The sequence below is a fragment of the Eptesicus fuscus genome, chromosome 17 (assembly GCF_027574615.1).
Source record: "Eptesicus fuscus isolate TK198812 chromosome 17, DD_ASM_mEF_20220401, whole genome shotgun sequence".
Classification (NCBI taxonomy): Eukaryota; Metazoa; Chordata; class Mammalia; order Chiroptera; family Vespertilionidae; genus Eptesicus; species Eptesicus fuscus.
The window spans coordinates 58,406,369-58,412,976 of NC_072489.1; positions in this window are offsets into that span (position 1 = coordinate 58,406,369).

Genomic DNA, 6,608 nt, shown 5'->3' on the forward strand with positions numbered 1-6,608 from the left:
TCTCATCATTGATATTGCTATCTCTCTCCCTCTCCCTGCCTCTCTGAAATCAATACAAATACATTTTTTAAAGCGTACTTTAAAAACAACAAGTTCGTTAGACGGAAGCAACGCTGCCGACCCTTCTGAAAACCCATCATGATCGCTAAGCACGAGCCATCCCCTCTGCAGCGCATGAAAATGCACAGGCGACGTTTTAACGTCGCCCACAGCAGCACCCGCCTCGTGGCCGCCCCTTAAAGCCCCAGCTCAAAGGCGGCTCCGGGTCGCACAGGTCAAAGCCCCGGCCAGCTCTCAAAGCAGAGAGGCGCACAGAAGCTCTCAGTCCAGGCCCCTGGGGTGCGAACGGGAGGATTTAGCAGGACCCTCCTGACCTCCAGTGATGATCTCCGGCGGCTGCCCTGCCGCCCAGCATTCACCGCTGGTGCCGGGACGCGGGCCGGCCTCCGCTCGGAAGCCTTGGCCGCGTGCGGGAACAGGGGGCTTTCGGGGGACCAGAACATGGGCACCGGCACCCTCGTGGCCTGGCGCCGGCCGCTCCGTCTTCAGGTCCGCGGCTCACGGAAGGTTCCATGGAACAGAGACACACATTCGCCAGTGCGCCTGCCAAAGAGCCTCTGAATGATTGGCGCCGCCTAACGCCTGGTTAGTGGGGAGACGTGTCCTTAGTAATGTGTCCCCTGACTTGTATTATGAAAGGGAGACTGCTTTGAAAACGAACAACCAGACCCACTGCCCGCTGTCCCCACCACCCAAGACACACACACACACACACACACACACACACACACACGTATGTGTTAGCATGTTCCCAATTGCAGAAGTTTTTTTAATGTAGTACAATATAAAATTTTTCTACTGAAAATAAAGAAAATAGAGATTTATTAAAAAATCTATGCAATCCAATGATCTTCAGATTATGACTGCTACAATTTAACAAATCTTTGAAACTTTAGTTTCCCGAGGGACAAACATTTTGGGGGCTTTTAGCAAAAAGCAAGCCCTTCCCTCGGCCTGGAGAAGATCCCGGCGGAGCTCTTCGCGAGCCAACACTTCTGAGAGCGGAAGCGCCCACCGCGGGACGTTCAGGTCCCTTTCCGAGGGTTCCCTCCAGCGCCCCCACAGTCACAGGCTCAGGGACACCCCGACAGTCACAGGCTCAGGGACCCCCCCACAGTCACAGGCTCAGGGACCCCCCCCACTGTCACAGGCTCAGGGACCCCCCCCACTGTCACAGGCTCAGGGACACACCCCCACAGTCACAGGCTCAGGGACACCCACAGTCACAGGCTCAGGGACCCCCCCGCCACAGTCACAGGCTCAGGGACCCCCCCCCCGCCACAGTCACAGGCTCAGGGACACCCCCCCAGTCACAGGCTCAAGGACACCCCCCCAGTCACAGGCTCAGGGACCCCCACAGTCACAGGCTCAGGGACCCCCACAGTCACAGGCTCAGGGACACCCCCCCACAGTCACAGGCTCAGGGACCCCCACAGTCACAGGCTCAGGGACACCCCCCCCACAGTCACAGGCTCAGGGACCCCCACAGTCACAGGCTCAGGGACCCCCACAGTCACAGGCTCAGGGACACCCCCCCCACACAGTCACAGGCTCAGGGACACCCCCCCCACAGTCACAGGCTCAGGGACACCCCCCCCCACAGTCACAGGCTCAGGGACCCCCCCCACAGTCACAGGCTCAGGGACACACACCCCCACAGTCACAGGCTCAGGGACACACACACCCCCCAGTCACAGGCTCAGGGACACCCCCACAGTCACAGGCTCAGGGACACCCCCCCCCACAGTCACAGGCTCAGGGACCCCCCCCCACAGTCACAAGCTCAGGGACACCCCCCCCCACAGTCACAGGCTCAGGGACCCCCACAGTCACAGGCTCAGGGACCGGGGGTCGGGGGCGGTTCCGATGGAAGGAGGGACACAGGAGGACCCGGCTCTGCTGAGCGCCGAGCGCGGAGGCCGGGCCGCGGACGAGTTTCCCTTCACTTGTTGCCCTCGGCGGCCGGGCCGTGTTCTAACCTCCTCCGCCTCCCACCCTCATTTCATTACAAATAAAGGTGCTAATGTGGAGCTGTGTGCAATAAAGGTCTTCGTACACCAAGAGAGAAAATTAAAACAATTATGAAAGCCGTTTTTCATCGTGGTCAGTGATGAACGGCTCCAATTTAACTGCTGTCCTATTAAGGGGTGGCATTTATAACTTACCCTTGCTTTTCATTTTGTTGTATTAAAAAAAAAAAGTTTTACAGTTTATGTAAGTAAAAAAAAATCACACACTAAGTTCTGCCTCGAGGTAGCCTTTCCTCGCGGGTGACCAGGAGCCGGCGAGGCAGGCGCGGCTGCGACGCTCCCGTGTCCACAGCCCGGCTGGGTCCCGGGAGACAGCTCCTCCCAGAGACCCCAAAAAGAGGCCGAGGCCGCCCCAACCCCAGCGCGTGTGAGAATGACGTGGGCGAGGTTGTCAGAGGCAGACACAGAGATGGAGGGGACATCAGGCTCGCCATGGGGCCCTCACCCCAGCGAGACCCGGGTCCTGGAGGAGGCGATGTTGTGCCCGGGCGGTGGGAGAGGCCTGCAAGAGGGGCCTTCTCCCCGAGGCGGGCGCTGATGCGGAGCTGGGAGGACCGGGGTGTGGTCGGAAGAACCGGGAGTGAGGGGCAGGCCCCCCACCGTGAGAGACACCGGGAGAAGGGTGGGCATGTCAGAGACGGAGAGTCCGGACGGAGCCAGGGCACGGCTGGCCTTGCCCCCAGCTCTCCCTGGGCATCTGTGAGGGGGGCTGCCTCGGCCACGTGGGCCCAAAGGCGTTGAAACCCACCGTCTACAGGGCTTGGTGTCTCCCTCTGCCGGCAATGAGATTTGAGTGACATCTCCTGTCCCCATGGGTCCGCAGCAAAGCGTCTCTGATGGACCTGGGAACAAGATGCGTCCGGAGGTAGGAAGTCACACTCCGCCCCAGGATACGGGTCCTGGCAGCTGACCTATGGCCACGTCAGGTTTCCCAAAGAAGCACTAAACGGAAGCTGCCTGAACACGGAGCCGGAGGGCGGTCTGGATGCCCGACCAGTGCCCCAGGGGACAGGCTCCCCTTCCCCACCCCAGTGATGGGACAGCTCGGAAAATACCCCCCATTCTACCCACACCTGTCGGGCGCCCACTCTGTGCTAGTCCAAGGGACTGGGAGGCGTCCATGCCAAAGAGCTAACCAGCCCGGCCGGCGCGGCTCAGTGGTTGAGTGCCAGCCTATGACCCAGGAGGCCGTGGTTTGATTCCCGGTCAGGGCACATGCCCAGGTGGCGGGCTTGATCCCCGGTAGGGGGCGTGCATGAGGCAGCCGATCAATGATTCTCATAACTGATGTTTCTCTCCCTTCCTCTCTGAAACCAATAAAAGTAGATACACTTTTTTTAAAAAAAGAACAAACCAGGAACGACAAATGCTCCTGTCCTTGTGGAGTTTATGTCTCAATAAACCTGTCTGTGGCGTCCGGAAGGGTTTTCGTTGGCGAGGTGGTTGCCCGGCTGACGGTCGCCACCGCACCCGTTGTCCACGGCTTGCTGGGAACCAGGCACGCGTGTTCCCGACGGAGACCAACCACGGAGACGTGCAGGGCCATCGTTACCAAAAGTGCTGACAACGCTGAAGGTCAGGGACCAGCAATCCGCGTGTGCTCTTGCTCTTAAGGCGTGTCCCCCAGCACAGAACGCGTTTCCCACCAAGACACGTCCATCGCGTGTTACTTACATCGGGAAGCCGCTGAGCCGTGTGGATCCAGTAGGAGTGCCCACGCGAGGGAAGAGGTGAGCACAGCAGGCTAACGCCACGTCACGAAACACTCGGAAAGAGTCTGATAAATGCTTACAAAGTTGAACAAATAGAACAGCGGGATACACATGGCATACGCATGGCCTACATCATGGGCATGAAAAGGGAAGGTCACTGGGAGAAAATATATGGGGGGAAAATCAAAATATGAATAGTAGTTATTAGCACACAGGGGACTGTGAGCAACTTTTTCCTTCACTCTACCCTTCCATAGTTTTACATTTTTCTATAATGAGCACATCCTCTCAGGTGGGAGAAAATAGTAAACCAGAGAGAAGGAATACACACACACACACACACACACATACACACACGCACGCACGCACGCACGCATGGAGGGAGGGAGGGAGAAGGAGTTTGACAAAGGCAAATGTGTGCCATGCAAATACTCCATGGAGCCCTCAAGTCATCATGGGAAAGTCCATGGAGATTCAGCTCAAACTAAACGCTCCGGGGTGTTGCCCCAGGATCTTGCCAACGGGTGCCCTCTCCTCCAGTTGCTGAAATACCTACCTCCAGGTGACAGGGACAAAAGGACCTTGGGAGGGACCAGCCACGATATTTCCCTCCAGAGAAAAATCCCATCAAAAGAGAGAGGGAATCTTCGTAAACCACGCTGGTCTTTCGGGCCTGAGGAATCTCACAATGCTGACCGACTCTTTCTTTCTTTCCTCGCCCCAGGCTCTGGAGTGATCGCACACACCGCTCTCTCTGTCATCACTACCCGGCTGTCTCCCACATCCGAGGCTGGCTCAGTCCCCCCGCCCCCTCCGCCCCCTCGGCCCCAGCCCAGAAGATTCATCTCTCCCAGCCCGGTGTGGCCGTCAACCCGGAGGCCCCGGGTGATGACACACGATGGAGTGGGTTTCCGTGAGCATCTGCGTCACGCTGAGAGGTCAGGGAGCATGTCTCATTCATCAAACAAGCTGTTGAATAAATGAGTGGATACCTGGGGGGGAATCAATGAATGATTCTCTTTCCCGAGCTTCATATCTTGGTGGCTAGTTGCTTGCTGGTCCTTCTTGGGTGTTCAAATTCACAACTATTGCCCGGTCAGTGGGCTCAGTGGTTGAAATTCGTCCCATGAACCAGGAGGTCACTGGTTTGATTCCCGGTCAGGGCACGAGCTCGGGTTGCAGGCTTGATTCCCAGGAGGGGGCATGCAGGAGGCAGCCGATCGATGATTCTCTCATCATTGATGTTCCTACCTCTCTCCGTCTCCCTTCCCCTCTCTCTAAAATTAATGAAAACGTATTTTTTAAAAATTCACAAATATTGAACAACTCAGTGAATGAGACTTACAACTGAATAAAATGTTTTTCAAGATGATGCTGGTTTCTCGTCTCCATTCAACACACTGAGCACCCGGCAAAACCTGGCTCCAACTCCGTATTGTTTTACCCGGAGCAATGGAGCCCCCAGGGGCAAGGACGCTGACGCCAGAGCTAGTATTCCTACAGGCGCGATCCTGAGAGATCTCCTCTCAATCAAACCTACTCCAAACACGGGTGGCGGCCACAGGTAACATCTCCAGGTACGCACGGAGAGAGTGGTCACCACTGTGGGTGGGGAGGAATCACCGCGGCTATACTCTTTTTTATCCCGAAACAGGAAAGCAAGTTTTGTGGTCATTTGCCCAAAGCACAGCACAATCCGGGCATCTTGGTTACTCCATGTCGTGGTCACTGGCCTGGTCCACTTCACCTTCATTAATCCCTCAATCTACCCACGAGAGCAAGGTGATGGCTCTTCCGAACATTCATCTTTGTTTCTGAAACGGCTCCAGCAGGTGAATCCTCAGGGTCCAAACTGCAAAACTTCCAACGGGCAACGAATCGTGTTAGTGATATACTGGGCAATAACAGTGGCTCATTTTAACTAATTTCTTTCTTTCTTTCTTTCTTTTTTCAGAGAGAGGAAGGGAGAGGGAGAAAGAGATAGAAAAATCAATGATGAAAGAGAATCGTGGATCAGCTGCCTCCTGCACGCCCCACACCGGAGATGGAGCCCACAACCCAAGTATATGCCCTGACGGGGAATCGAACTGTAACCTCCTGGTTCATAGGTCAATGCTCAACCACTGAGCCACGCCGGCCTATTTTAACAAATTTATAATGCAAAGATTTACTTAAATTTGTCCAAAACATTTCTTCTTCTCCTTCTCCTTCTTCTTTTGCAGAACCCTACGTGTGTCATTTGTGACCATTTTCTCGCTACTTTCCGCAAAGCCATTGATCACCTGGTACCAGCCAAGGGCAGCAGCGCTCTCGAAGGGGCTGCATTTAAATAAAAGGTGCGTTACATCCCGGTGCTTCTGCTCCCGTATCCCACTGGAAAGGCACGCACGAGAGGCCAGAGTGTTCACTCGGAATCGGCAGAGGCTGAGGATGAAGCTGAAGTCAGCACCCGGGGGAGACGCTCGGAGAAAAGCACGTCCCCTCCCTCCGCCGCCCCTCACGTGCCACCAGCCTCCCCTAAGGGAGCCAACTTGCCGAGCTCCTGGCACCCAGCGACGTGCGCGCCCCGCGTTTATCTGTCCCAGTGGTGGTCCCTGAAGTGCCACCGTGTTCCTCTAACATCTGGGACGCTTCGCATCTCGCTACTGACTCAGTGGTCTGCAGAGAGGCATGCTAAGTGCAGATGTGCCCGCCGCCGGGCCCGATGGGACACGGGGCGCCGAGCCAACGGTGCGAGCATCCATCCGGGGTGCCAGGCGGGTGCTGGGGCTCTGGGCACGGGAGGAAGGCCCAGGCCGGTCCCCTT